Raw genomic sequence first — 14718 nt, 5'->3', positions numbered from 1 at the left:
AGCAATTTAGAAGTGACTTCTTTTAGAGAAGTTTCTTTCATGGACCTAAATAAAAGTCAACTGCAAACAATTTTCTTCCACACTTCCATTTCTCTTGTCTACTGACTGAATTAGTCCAGATTTTCATAAATGCAGAAATGTAATGGTACTATTCATAACTTAATTCATATTCATAACAATTCAGTTAAAATTTTCCTATTATACTTTATGCTACCAAAACATCTTCAGCCTGGCTCTCTATCTAGTACAGTGTTTCTGATTACAAGATCAGAAGTAATCACAAGATTCTACTTTCCCTGTCCTCCACCTCTCCCACCTCTTGCAATTGTATGTGCTCCATACAAATGCACTTGCTGACTAATATCTTTCATAGAAGAGCAGTTTTTCTTTTTTCTTTCTTTCTTTTTTTGTGGTGCTGGGAATTGAACCCAGGGCTTTGTGCATGTGAGACAAGCACTCTACCAACTGAGTTATATCCCCAGCCCCAAGAAAAGCAGATTTTAAGAAGCAGGTCAAGTTTATCTCTATGTACACTTAAAAGCTGTAATAAACGCATCTGGGTTAAAAACGGAATGATAAACATTTGTACCATTCAGGGAAACAGAACTTAGATCCCCAAATTCCTATTTTGGCACAACATAAGTAAAAACTACACACATCAAAAACAAATTTAAAAATAAAGGTAAATGGCCTTTCTTTTCTATGTATTTATTTCTACAAATTCTGCAAGAGCATTACCTGGCCACACTAAATACAAAGCATAACTACAGAGTAAACAGGCTCACTCCAAAACACAGAGAGCACGTGCTTCCTTCTGGCACCTGGTACAGAGCTCCCTGACCAGCAAGCTTCTAACAGCCAAGGGAGTTGGCTGAAAGATAGTTTTGTACAGGGGCTGGAGTCTGAGAAGGCCAATACTTGCAGAAAACTTAGTAACCAAAATGCAAATGCATTTCCCGCTCTTTGGAAAACCTCCATTAGGAAAACTTGATAACCCCACACTGAAACCGCTGGATCCTGAGCTCTAAAACTACAGCGGTTGGCATCACACAATAGCACATTTGTTGATTCTGCCTACCTCTATCCTGACCATGGGTTCCGCCACTACAGTGAGAGTTCTCAGGTGTAACTGGCTAATGCCAGGTTTAGCATCAAAGCGAGATCCGGTAAAAATGAAAACTCCTTTTATAGTGCAGAAAACTGCACGTTAATTGCCAAACTGGATGTTTTCTGGAATGCAAGAAGGGTTTGTTTCTTCCTTACTTTGATCAGGTCACAGTCTGCGACCGCTAATCTCCCCAGAGAGCATTTTCACGAACCACAGCATCCTAGAAGGGACAACACTTACGCTCTCCTCCCTGAGGCAGAATCCGCTGGAAAGTTCCTAGAGCACCAAGCTTGCGCGGCACCGGCGCGCTGAGTGCGCGCTGTCCGGGGCGCAGGCGGGAAGGGGAAGGCAAAGGCTGCACGCGGACCCCGGCCCGGCGGGTCCACACCACCGCTCTCCCCGTCCTGACGGGCTTAGCGCGAGGACCACGGTGGCGCCCAGAGCTCCGGGCGGGAGACGCACGGATCCTCTCCTGGAAGGCAGCTGCGAGCCTGGACGCCGAGCCCAGCGCAGAGGCTCCAGCAGCCAGGCCAGCGGGTGTGGCCGGCCGGCAGAGGGGTTTTGGAATGCCGGGTGTGGCCCTCTGCCACGGCAAAAAAGAAATGAGTCAGCCCGTTCAATCCTAACCAATAAGCATGTTCACAGTCGGTTAAGGCGGAACTTTCCTTTCTTGATTTATATCAGGCTTAGCAGCCTTTCACAGTCTTTTTACTTTAAGCCTTTAACAACTTCGGCACAACTTCTAGAAAGTGACAAGTTGCCCTTTAAAAACTCTTATGAAACAAGGATTAATGTTTTTATGATACTTCATCAGTGGATGTCCGTTTGTTTCTATAGTAAAAGTTCTTGAGTTAGGCAGGACGTTGGACCAGGTGTCAAAGCAGGTTAGGATGGTACCACTGGCACTGCATGACCGTGAGCAAGTTAATTATCTGCAATGAGGGGGATAAAATGCCAACCTAATAGTTTGCCAAGCGATTCATTGGCAATAACACATGCAAAGCATTTGGTATCTGTTTGACAGAATAGACACTCAAAAAAACGCTGTGTCTTGTCCCTCTATGTCCTGAATGAAATTCCAAAATTTTGTGGTCAAACTGACCCATGATTTTAAACACTTTTTTAAAAATCTAAAATAGCCAAAGAATTTTATAGCTGAAATAAGTTTTTGGGGGGGATTTCTTGGTCTGATTTGCTTATTTAAGTGGTGAGAAACTTAAGACACTTTTGGTTTAGGATGGACTTGGTATTCTTATTATACAAGAGAAGTTTTATTAGTAGCAAAAAAAAAAAAAAGAAAGAAAGAAAGAAAAGAAAAGAAGGCAGGCATGCTTAGGTTGGAACAACTTCATTTAGGCCATTATTAAATTAACTTTTAAAAATGCAAGAATAATTTTGGGAATATTTTATCTTGGTCACTTGTCCCTAAATATTGTTTTGGAACCAAAATATTTAAAAGAAACTTTTAGTAGTTGGAAATAGGCAAAGTATAAGAGACTACAGAACTACTAATTCTGAGGACCTGTTAAGAAGTGAGTTGATTGCTAATGCTAGTGAAGAGTTTCTATAGGGGAAGAAAAGATTTTTTAAGCTACAAATTAAACTTCTGGGCTTTGGAGATCTCTTTGAGTTTACCTTCCTCATATTTGTTTAGACCTAGTCATTTCCATAGGCAGCGGTTTCTTCAAAATAGTCTTTAGCCAAAGATAAGCCAAAGATAAGATCTACAGTGAGATCAAGAGACTTCCTTCTTCTCTCCAAAGCAAACCAGAGAGTGGAAGGAAAACTGCACCAGGAGCTATGAGCTAGCTCCCTTCCTAGTCCCAGCCCTGCCAGTTAGAGTCCAGAGAATTCCTTCATCTCTCTTCAATGATCAAACTGTAGCCTAAAGAGGCGGAAGCAAGGTAGGTCTACAGCCTAACACTGATCCTTAGCAAGAGACACCCAACATACAAAATGGTGCCTTTGGGGTAAGACAAGTTAATACAAATGGAAGAAATGATTTACAGTAGAAGGGGTAGAGAGAGAAAAGGGGAGGGGAGGGGAGGGGAGGGGGGATAGTAGAGAATAGGACAGACAGCAGAATACATCAGAATCTAGAAAGGCAATATGTCAATCAATGGAAGGGAAACTGATGTGATACAGCAATCTGTATACGGGGTAAAAGCGGGAGTTCATAATCCACTTGAATCAAACCGTGTAATATGATGTATTAAGAACTATGTAATGTTATGAACGACCAATAAAAAAAAATAAAAATAAAAAAATAAAAAAAAAATAAAAAAAAAAAAAATGGTGCCTTTCTCCTCCATGATGAAGCTGAACTACCTCTACCCGCCCCCCGCCCCCCTCATATTCCTCATAGTGGTACTCTTAGTTTCCTAGACATTTTAAGTTTAATTCTGGAATCATCTGAGCTCCCTCCCTCTCTCTTGCCAATTCACTATCAGCAGGTGTAATATGAAGGCTTCATTCACATTTTTTCCATTCCTGCTTGAGACGTTTGTGCCTTCATGCCAGGGTCACTGAAGTTGAATGTCTCCTAATTGCTCTTCCAGCTGGCAAGCCCCTCCCTCTGTGCTTCCTGACACTTCATCACCATCACACCATAAATGTTAAAGTTCAGAGTGTCATAAACCTTTCCTTTTTCAATCTAATAACTATAATTTTATAGTTATTAGAATTTATTTTATAGGCAACTTTTCTCAAATGTTCACACAAGTTAATGTGTGTATTTCTAAGCACTGATTTCCTATTTATAAAACTATTGTAATTAATCATGCTAGGTGAGCTGTAGTGTGTTGGGTGTTACTGCCTGAACAGCAGCTCTTTTATATAAGAAGACAACATAAAACCCATGTGTTTATGAACACAGTAAGTTTCAATAACATTACTGTCTGAAAAATACAAGCATTGTTTGTATATGTAGAAAAGTGTAGATACTTATAGATACATGATGGAGGAGAGAGGCAGCACATATAGGAAAGAGAATTGATCTATGTAGTTCATTTCTATTATTTAGAATCCAGTCAAGCTTGAAATTCAGAGTAGGTGCTCCAACCAGGAAGAAGGAGGCTTAATAAACAATACAAGCAGCTGCAACCGAACTCAAAACACTTACAAGATGTTTCCATACTCCTTAGACTTTAGAAACAAGGAGACCATTAACAATGTAGTTAAAACAATCTCACAAGAGAAAAGGGATAATTATTTCTAGAATGCCTTTGGTGCCTAACATTAAAACACAAAGCACAAGGGTTTTCAATAAAGAGTTATGGGGGGCAATGGGGGGCGGGGGAGAGTGACGATTAACCCAAAGAAGGACCAATGCCATATGTTCAGGTCTTTCAGAAGCAGGCTTCTATCTCTGCCACCACCTTTAAAAACTCTCACCAAATGGCCCACTGATCTATTTGTGGCACACTTACCTAGGTGGGCACCATACCTTGGTCTGGTGACCTCAACTCTCTCCACTACTTATTCCATTCTGGACCCACTCAAGCGCTCCTTCTCCTGGAACTCCCTCCCTGGCCCAATCCCTGGGGATCTCTCCTCTTCTCCAAGTGCCTACAGACCTTTTCTTTTTGTTTGTTTTTTTTTTTTAAGTTTTTTTTTAAGTTATTACATGACAATAGAATGGATTTTGACCAGGCCTTTTTCTTTATAACGCTCTTTCACAATCAATATATAGAATCTCAGCACCAAAAGGAAATCCCTGATATTTATCGCTGCCAGATAATAAGACTCCATCAGAGGTAGAGTGCCATTCAGAGGCTTTGTATCCCCCAAGGACTTAGCAGATTCTGAATAAATAGTCATTGTTGATCTAATAATGTTTAAGTTATATAACAACCACAATGGAGAAAGGAAAACTTTGACTGCTGACACATCAAGAATAAACAAACATTATAGTTGTTCAAACCAGCTGGCAAGCAGAACCCAAGCAGCAGATGCATCTCTTTGCTCTTTAGACATGTTCCAACAATACAGAATGCTATTGAGAAAGCAAATCCAATACTTCCTAAAAGGAAGGGGCGTTTACAAAACAGTGTTGTCACATGGAATCTCAGTTCCCCAAATACTAGTCCACTGACGAGAACAGAGGCAATACGTCATCCTATCTTCCTTTCAAGAATGGAACATCTATATACAAATTTGACAATGCCAGAGTACCAGTTCCTCCTTCCATATAAACATCTCTCTCAATGTATGTGTTATTGCCGCAAAAATCTGTTTATCTTCTATGGTTAGTGCTCCTAACTATAAAAGGAAGCAAAGGTCAGCTAGTTCTTCAAGACTAAATATAACTACTAGAACTATCATAGTTCTATATTTGTTTAAATGGCCTAAAGTCAAAAGTCAGGTGATGTGTGCATTAGAGGAAACTTGATTATCAAGAGTCATTACCACACACATACCTAGACCTACCTACCCACCCCCACATCACCAGTACTCTTTGATTAATGTTAATCAAATATTCTCCTCTTACGACAGGTAGGAATAAACACTACCACTGTTCTCTAAAAGCTGTGTCATAAATCAGCTGCCCTATTATACAATTAAATACTTTATTATAATTGCTCACAACAAAGCCACTAATAAATATGCCATGTATAAACAACCAAATGAATTAGTCAGCATTCTTTAATATGCAAGTAATAGAAATGGCACTTGAAGCAGCACCAGCTAAAGCAAGGTAAGATGTATTGACTCAAGGTAACCCAGCAACAGAAGACCAACAGAGGAAGCTTAGCTGACTTGAAGATCAGCTCAAAATGAACTCCACCAGGACAAGTCAGCATCTTTGCTTATACAAACTGCCTTTGTCCTCCCTTCCTGAAGGCTGCCTTCTTCCACTCAACTCTGCCACTTAGCTCTGCCACTAAGAGGGACTATTCTTGTACTCATAGTTGCAATTTTTTAAATTGTCAAGAAAGTCTCACACTGGTTCAGCTTAAGGCCATGCACCCATGACAGGCTCGTCTATACCAGGATCACTTAGTTGAATTGGTGGGAACAGTTAAGTTTTAGAAGGTGAGTTTAATTCCCGTAAGCGAAAGGAAGGGTTGGTTCCTTTGTTTACCAAAAAAACACAACTGCCTATCAAGAAGTTCCATTACCTGCCCAATATGAAAGCTTAGTCAAGCAGTCATTGACCTGGTGAGACATGACATTCTAACAGGTGACTTCTGTATCTCAAGTCAATGAACTCTTATAAGGCACTTGGAGACACTACATTGGAGACAGTATGTCTCTAGTATAAAGGCAGCTCCCTCGCCAGTCTGTAAAAGCCTACTTAACTCATAATTGATCTAAAATTTAACATCAACGATGTTTTTAAAACTGTACTCAAAACGCCATTCATAACATTGTTCCTAAAGAAAAATTTAGTTGAAATTCTACCTAGAACAAGGAAAACAAGCTCATTTTAATTCATTTACTGTGTAGTTAGTAATGACAGTGGCTTCAGCTTTACACACATTATTTTACGTTTAAGCCACATTCAATACTGCAGGAAACTGGAGTGAAGACACTATTTATGTCCAAGCTCAATGGCCTGCTTCAAAGCAATTCATGTCTAGCTGGGCACAGTGGTATGCACACCTGTAATCCCAGCAACTTGGGAGGTTGAGGCAAGAGGATGGAAAGTTTGAGGCCAGCCTCAGCCACTTAGTAAAATCCTGTCTTAAAATAAAATGTAAAGGGCTGGGTAGTAAAGCACCCCTGGGTCTATTCCACAATACCAAGAAAAGAAAGAAAAAAGTCATCTATATATGATCCCAAAGCTGAAAATACTATGTCTAACACTCAGAGGAGCCTGACAGAGTGGGCTTACGGAGGAGTTGACCAAAACTGAATGTCTCACAATCTGTAAATACCCAAAGAGAGAAAAGTGTTTCTGAGCAGTCACGGTCACTAGCTAGACTTTTACTTTCTATTTCCTAAAAGAAGTTACTTCTCTACAGCTTAATAAAATATTTTTTTTTATAAGCTTTAAACTATTCTGACCTGTACTTAAAGATCATCCAAAAATCAAGAATTTATCAACAGCACATTCATAAAAACATTCTTTTGCCATTTCTTTAAAAAAGTACTACATACATTAAAATCCCTATCTAAACTGTTTTTAAGAGAAAATTTAAATTAGGGGAAAAAAAGGCCCTTGTTATTGGTAGATTATCAGGTCTACTAACATAAATGCAAAGGATGCAGTTAGCAGTATTAACTATGTTTCAAACTTTTAAAAAATCAGTCATATAACATTTAATGCATAACATAATATTAAAATCAATACTCAGGAAGCCACTGTCATAATCAAGAAGCAGGCCATTACCAATAAATCTGGCAATCTCAAGGTGCACCTTCTCGGCCAAAGGCAGATAACCATTTGTTTCCATGAGTGCTGGACAAAAAGCTTAAAAGATCCTGGTTTAAGAGGTGGTTTTAAGAATAAATTACTCTGTGCCTTCTGAATTCAAAGTAGAAGGTGGTCAGAAGCAATGAGATGGAAAATAGCCAAATTCAGTCATGAAGTAAGGAGAACAGCTAAATTGTACATTGTCTTAAGACAGAAACTACTGATCAGACAGTCCTCTATGAGGCATTGGGTTCACTCCCTGGTTCCAAAGCAAGAACTAGTCACTAGGACGCTAAAGAAAGTTGTTATCCCCCCTCCCCAACATACGAGAGAGAGAGAGAGAGAGAGAGAGAGAGAGAGAGAGAGAGAGAGAAGGAAGGAAAGAAGGAGGGGAAGGAGGGAGAGAGGAAAAGGAAGTTAGAGCTCCTGAATGGACACACTCCAAGTCATCTGACATGTGACCTGAAATTGTAAGAGGTCAAGTCCAAAGTATCCACATCAAGATAAAATTTGATCACTAAGCCAAGACACACTGACTCTCCCATAACTGAGTTTTAAACACATTAGACCCCTAAAAAAGACAAAGGAAAGGAGCACCCCAATTAACAACCATGAACTCAAGTTCATACATAATGGAAAGGAGAACCAGGAACTTGAGGAGGGAGAAACAAAACAATCAGTTGACTAAGGGTTTAATTTTGTTGTAACAATGTGTTAAACAATTTATATGATGGAAAACAAAATTTAGCACATCATCTGTGAAATTAAACAACTCATGATATGTCAAAGAAAGGACATACACAACCAGCTAGTGAGTGAGTCAATACAAATTGTCTCACTGAAAACTACAAATTGAGAACAGGGCAGTTTAACATGCAGTACAAATTAAATGCTCCAGTAAACATGCTAAGCAAGACAGGGAAAGGAAAGTGAAGCTGAACTAACAAAAAGCATGACACAAAGAATATGGCAGGCAGGCACACACATGACAAAGTGACACCTGCACGAGGGCAGTTCGTGGCTCATCAGTGAGCTCCCCTCATGCCACCCTCCCACCACCTGCCTTGTTTCATAGCTACTCAGATGCACAGCACCCCCAACATGCTCCAATTCTTCAAGGCTGGGTCCAGGGCTTGGATTACCCCAACCTTTCGGAAGTCCAAACCTCAACATGAGATAATACGTCCAATAAATAGTTGAAGAAGAAACAAAGGGTTACCTTAGTCAAATCTAAATACCTTATTTACATGCCTTAACTGAAATGGTGACCTCTGACAAGGTCCAGTGCAAGGAAAGACCACAGCATGACAGTTGACAAAGCATACTATTTCTCAAGATAAAGAGGAAGGAAGTTCTTCATAGTACAAATGTGTGGGGTGGGGGAACCTGAAAGAAAGAAGGCACTCCTTAGGCTAAATTTATGCTGCAGGAACAAACTGCTCCAACAATTGCAGACTCATATCCTCTTCACTCTGGCCCCAACGCAGAAGGAGCACCCTAACTGGGACACGCAAACATGAGGCAGAGATGGCAGAACCAGGCCATGTCCATTAAAGTCTCTGCTCAGAAATGGCACATATTCTTGTCACTCACATTTCATCAGCCAAAATAAATCTTATGGCCAAGCCAGCCATGAGGAGTCTGCCTTTGGTAGGTTAGAAATGTTTATTCCTTTCACAGAACAATGGGAGGGGAGAAAGAAGAACAAATGTTTGCACAATGGCTCAAGCTACCACAAAGGGAATGGAAAAGGACTGGAACACAATTTTCGTCCTTCCTGTCATGATGAAGATGTCCTGTTCTAAAAAGCAGTCCCTCTGTAATTTTTTCTACCCACACATATTCTTTCCCCATGACTTCTATTCCTTGTTAATTCTCTGATTGGTGAGTTTCTTAAGACCCTCAAGTTTTAAAGGCCTAGTCTTTCTTGAACATTTGAAATGCAGAACAATTAATAAATATATCTTCCCCAAATAAGGGAAATCAAGAACAAATGAAGATATTAAGTCATTCATTTAAATGTGACAGAGAATCCAGCCAGGTGCAGTGGCACATGCTCATAATTTCAGCAGCCCAGGAGTCTGAGACAGGAAGATCCTAAGTTCGAGTCTAGTCTTAGTAATTTAGCAAGGCCCTAAGCAATGTAGTGAGACTCCATCTCAAAATAAAAAACAAAAAGGGCTGGGGGTGTGGTTAGTGGTAAAGTGTCCCAGGTTAAATCCCAGGACAGAAGGACAGACAGATGAAAAAAGAAAGGGAAGGAGGGAGGGAGGGAAAGAATCCTAAATGGCTTTTAATGAGAATGAAAGAAGGGTTTCACATCAAATCTTTCCTCTATCTTCCATCTCCAGTCCTAATTAGCACTATTCCCCTTCTCTTTTTCCATCTACGAAATCATAATTCCAGCCTTTCCCCCAGAAGGGGATCTTCCTATAATTTCTGCCTTTCCCTGGTTCTTCTAGGAAGAAGCTCTGGTCCAACTCTGTTCAAGTATCCTGTCCAGACAGTACGGTGAGTGGGCCATGATGGGTGTACAAAGATGTTCATTATGGTGTGTGATAGTAAAGGCAAAAGTGACTCCATTTTGTTTTGTGACTCCATTTTGTAAAACAACCATGCCAAGTAGAAGGGTCATGACTGGGGCAAGATGTTCTTTTCCTTTTGCTATAGAAACCTTTAAGAACAAGGAACTACCTAATGGGGCATTATTTCTGTAACTAGGGTAACGGGGGCTCTATTTCTGTAACTGGGGTGATGGGATAACTGTGATTGGCTAAGCATCCTGCCGCTTGACTGCACTATCCTGCTTCTGTAACCTGGCTTGCTTGCATTGGCTAGACCCTCCAAACACCTCTTTTGTGGTTTTCAGGCTCATAAGGAGCACCCTTGCAATTGTTCGGGGCTGATCAGGGGGACAGCTTAATGTTCTGGTCAGCCACTACCAGTGTGCTTCAATAAAGGCTTGATTCGATTATACGTGAGTGGTCTGGAAGTCAGTTTATGAAACCCCAGGACGTTGCTTTAACTATAACAGGTGTACTCTACACAAATGAAAAGTGGAAAATAACCAAAATGTCCAGTATTAAGGAATACACCACAGACTCAAGAAATGCTACATGAGGTTTATATATATATATTATAGATATTAATTGATGGCATCATCTCAATAACTATCAATAGAAACAAATTTCAAAATAATAGTTATAACTTGACCCACACTGGGCAGGAAAAGACAGTGTTTCTAACACAGGCCTAGAAAGTATGGCAGAATACAAAAACACAATGTTAATAATGATTATCTCTTGATAATGATAAATTGATTTTTTTAATCTAATAATTTCCACATTTTTATAGCTCTTTCCAATCAGCAATATTAACTTTTATAATTTAATAAAAAGACATTAGTTGTGGACTAGGGTTGTGGCTCAGTAGTAGAGTGCTCACCTAGCACGTTCGAGGCCCTGGGTTCAATCGTAGTGCCACATAAAAATAAATAAAAATAAAGGTATTGTGTTCAACTATAACTAAAAATATTTTTTTTTTTAAAAAAAGACATAGTTGTCAAACATCCAATCCAAACATCTTCTGCTCCTAGAACCCTACCTGATCTGGCCCATTCCTCTTGCCACCCCTTAATAGCAGCTACCAAATTCAGTCTGAGATTGCATTTTATTTTAAGGCTTGATTACTGATTCTGGAAGTGAAATAAGCCTGTTTGATTTATACTGGAATCCATCCCCAACCCATGACTCCCAAGTCTCCATAAACTACGGACTGTAGGTCTCAAGATACTGCAAGTATGCCAAAAGGTATACATACGAAGAGTGTATACCTAACAGTCTCTGATCAAAAATTCAGTTCTGTCTGGGATGTTCAGAAACAACACAAGATGAGAGATGACAATGTAAATCAGAATGTTTTATCTGTGGTAAAATTTTTCTATTAATTCCTGTTGCCATGTTTGCTTTCAAAGTAAGGTAGCCACAGCCGATCTGATTAAGCTACAGGGAAGTATTTCCTAATTCAGGCCATTCTCTCAGATTTTAACTATGAGCTTCTGCATGAAATGAACAAGGATTAGTTTTGCAATAATCCAATAATCCTTTAGCTTAGTGGGAACTATAAATAACCTTTTAAGTGGAAATAAGAGAAATGAATATTTTAAGATTATGTAAGCTTGATTCAGGGAATTGACACAATGAATGTTTTGAAATAGCCAAGGCATTTTTTTTTAAGGTTTAATAAAGAAAGTGTTTTGAGAACGAGGTGGGTGAGATTTAAAATAAAAACAACCACCACATTCTTAGCTGTTACTTAGCAATTTCAGGCTTCAATTATTTCCTTCTAAAGGGCAAGTTAGAAAAACTGAAGAAGAAAATGCTTCTTGATAAAACACTGAGCTATCTGATCCAGTTCCCTTTCTTTCCTTCAGTTTACTCCCTAAGATTTCAATCAAGCCAAGGTTTACGCTGCCCAGGTTTTGTTTTGTTTTTCTCTCTGGAGGCAAATTACTTTTCATTAAACTTAATTTTTGAGTCAAAAGCACAGCTGCATGGAGTGCCTGGTCTGGAGGAACCCTGGCCACTTGTCCCTACAATGGCACTACTTGAAGGAATTTAGATTTGAGAGAATATGGGGAAGGGAGAGAAGGCAGCTCAACAGGTAGTAGGCATTGTGACCAGTCTCCAGGTCTTATCACTCAGCAGCTAGAATGGGGAAGGGGGTGCCAGGGGTCAACGACAATGCTGAGTCCACAACTCAGGAACTCCACTCATACTCTTTACAAGGAGGTTGAAACTTCTAAATTGATCTTGGCCTTTACCTACAATCCCAGAAGCTGTTGTGAGCATAACTTGGGTTACACCAAGCACTGATTCAAAAACCAAACCTTGCTTTTATCAACCAAACCAAACTCTTTCCGCCAGGGCTGAAACAGATAACTCAGAGAACTGTGGCTTCACAGAGAGTCCATAGAGCCCAGTGTGAATTTCTCAAGATTATCGGCAAGTTGGTTGTTAAACACAGCCACTGTTAAAAGTTAAATTATTTTTACTCAAATTTGTAAAAAAAAAAAATACTAAAGACAATTGTAATAAGTGTCCTCCAAACTTTATTATTTCCTAATTGTTTTACTATTACCATGCTATTGATGCTATTTACAGCTACAAATACCTGTTCAGTAGGAACTATCCCATAGTGTGCTACTGCACATCTCTCCCAGCCCTGCTTTCAGTGACTTTCACTGGGAACATGAAATCAGCTGCTGCAGTGGGCAGGGGTACACCAGAAATCTCCAACCCAGTGAACCCTCCTGGAAGGGCCATTTTCCTCACACTTTTTACCTGTATACAATACCTACAGTGTTAACCAGCACTTTACTTCACAATAGCTATGGAATTTGAGCTGGCCAATATTTTTAGTCAAAATAAAGGCTTGTAGATTATAAATCTTGATATGACTACAAGGACAGAAAGTAACTCCATTTATGGTAGCCCTGTGATGTACCATTCATGACACAATGTACTATCTCAACAATCCTTCATGCCAAGAGAGAGAATATCAAGTCCAATATATAGATGAGTCAACAGAGGTTTTAAGAGGTGAAGTAACCACTAAAAGGCGAAAGAGCAAGTCAGACATCTGGAGATGACTGAGTCAAAAATATATGGTTTTTCCCCGAAGCTACCACACGTACTACCATAATCATTATCATAATGAAACCAAAATCAACCACATGTAACTGTAGATAATTAACAACCATTCATGCAGATAGGGAGAAGGTACAAAGAACAAATTTTATTCATATTCAACAAGTTTGTTTATATTTATTTCTATAATGAACCCACAAAAGCTATCTGAGTAAGAAACAGGCCCCAAGGAACCAATGGAACCAAGAACATCTACATTCAGATGGGACATTCAAAGTTTAATTTAAATGTTGACCTGGTGCAAGAAATTCTCATTTAATTCTTCATATACTTTTGTTCTGTTCACTAAATCTATATACCCAATAAAAAATGGCATACCATACCAAGACAGAATTTTACAAAAATAAAATTCTTCAAATGTTAGCATCAATATTCTGAAGTGTTTGACAATGACTATTTAAGACATTTTCTCCTTTACACTTGTAAGTTATTTGATTGTGCATCCTTTTAACAGTATGTCTTAAAAACAATTCACCTGTTAGTTAAAATAATTTCAAAGTGCTCATAAAAATTTACTCACGGATTATTTGAAAAAATTCTTGTCATCTTGGCTTCCTATATGCTACCAGTTTCTCCCACTGTTCCAGTACATTTCCATCACCTGTCACAAGAAGAAAGAATCTGATTGGTTATGTCTTACAATGGTCACTATTCAGTTTCCACTGCATTAGTCTTTTCTTTTTGTTACAGGCAGAATACATTTTAAAACGTAGTCATCTCTTCCCTTTTTTTCCTAAAAAAAAAAAAAGAAGAAGAAGAAGAAGAAGAAGAAGAAGAAGAAGAAGAAGAAAAAGAAGAAGAAGAGCAAGACTAATAACAAAATTACCCCAAGAGGGAAAAAAAATAAAAAGCACATGTAGGGGTTGGGGTGGAAAAATTTTAGGATACCCTCCACTGTATTTTCAGGAAGAGGTCTGCAGTCCATCTCCTAGGAAGGAGAAGCATCTTCTCTTCCTTTCTCCACCCCACCCACTTCTAAGTTCTCCAAGTGAGTGACTAATTGCCTGGGAGCACAGCAGAGGGGTTTGCCTCTGCTCTGAGACAGAGCAAGTTGGTTGTTAAACACAGCCACTGTTCTCTATGGCATATGCCAAGCAAAGTGCCTTCCTTTTCCTAAACGAAATCATTCAGAACAATATTTTACTTTTTTTTTTATTGTTGTAACATTTTAAGGTCAACAAACTAAGGATAGGACTTTCTGCTTTCTTTTCTTCAAAAAAAGGGCTCCAAGTAAAAACACCCTCCTGGTACCCAGAACCATTGCTCATTTTACGTGAAGAACTCACGGCTCCAAGTAGACAACACTGATAAAATCAAAACCTAAGTTAATTTTCATCTCCTCAAGCCCTAATGGTGATTCAGAGAGAAGAGATCAATTGTAACATGGCTCTGTCTATACACAGGGGTACCACAGTGTCACCTCAAGTACCCAAAGAAAAGGCAGAAACTTTGAGTTACTTAAACCATAATAGGATAAGGGGACAGGGAGTGGATTAAGAAGGGAGGGAACAGAACAAACACCACATAAATCCAGAGCACTTCCC

The 14718-nt window shown here is 39.3% G+C and overlaps 1 protein-coding gene across 4 annotated transcripts in view; it reads right to left on the bottom strand.

Moving 5' to 3' along the window:
• The window catches only part of Sgms1 (sphingomyelin synthase 1), a 258044-nt gene that overhangs the window by 98865 nt on the left and 144461 nt on the right, over positions 1-14718 (bottom strand). For 3 of the 4 annotated variants that reach the window (XM_026408957.2, XM_026408959.2, XM_026408958.2), the window contains one exon: positions 13695-13775. The gene's annotated coding sequence lies outside the window, so the exon portion shown is untranslated. Of the gene's footprint in view, positions 1-1348; positions 1679-13694; positions 13776-14718 lie in introns of those variants that run through there. The other variant, XM_026408960.2, reaches the window with a different exon arrangement.

This window comes from Urocitellus parryii, chromosome 5, assembly GCF_045843805.1.
Source record: "Urocitellus parryii isolate mUroPar1 chromosome 5, mUroPar1.hap1, whole genome shotgun sequence".
Classification (NCBI taxonomy): Eukaryota; Metazoa; Chordata; class Mammalia; order Rodentia; family Sciuridae; genus Urocitellus; species Urocitellus parryii.
This window is presented reverse-complemented; position numbering and strand designations above follow the sequence as displayed.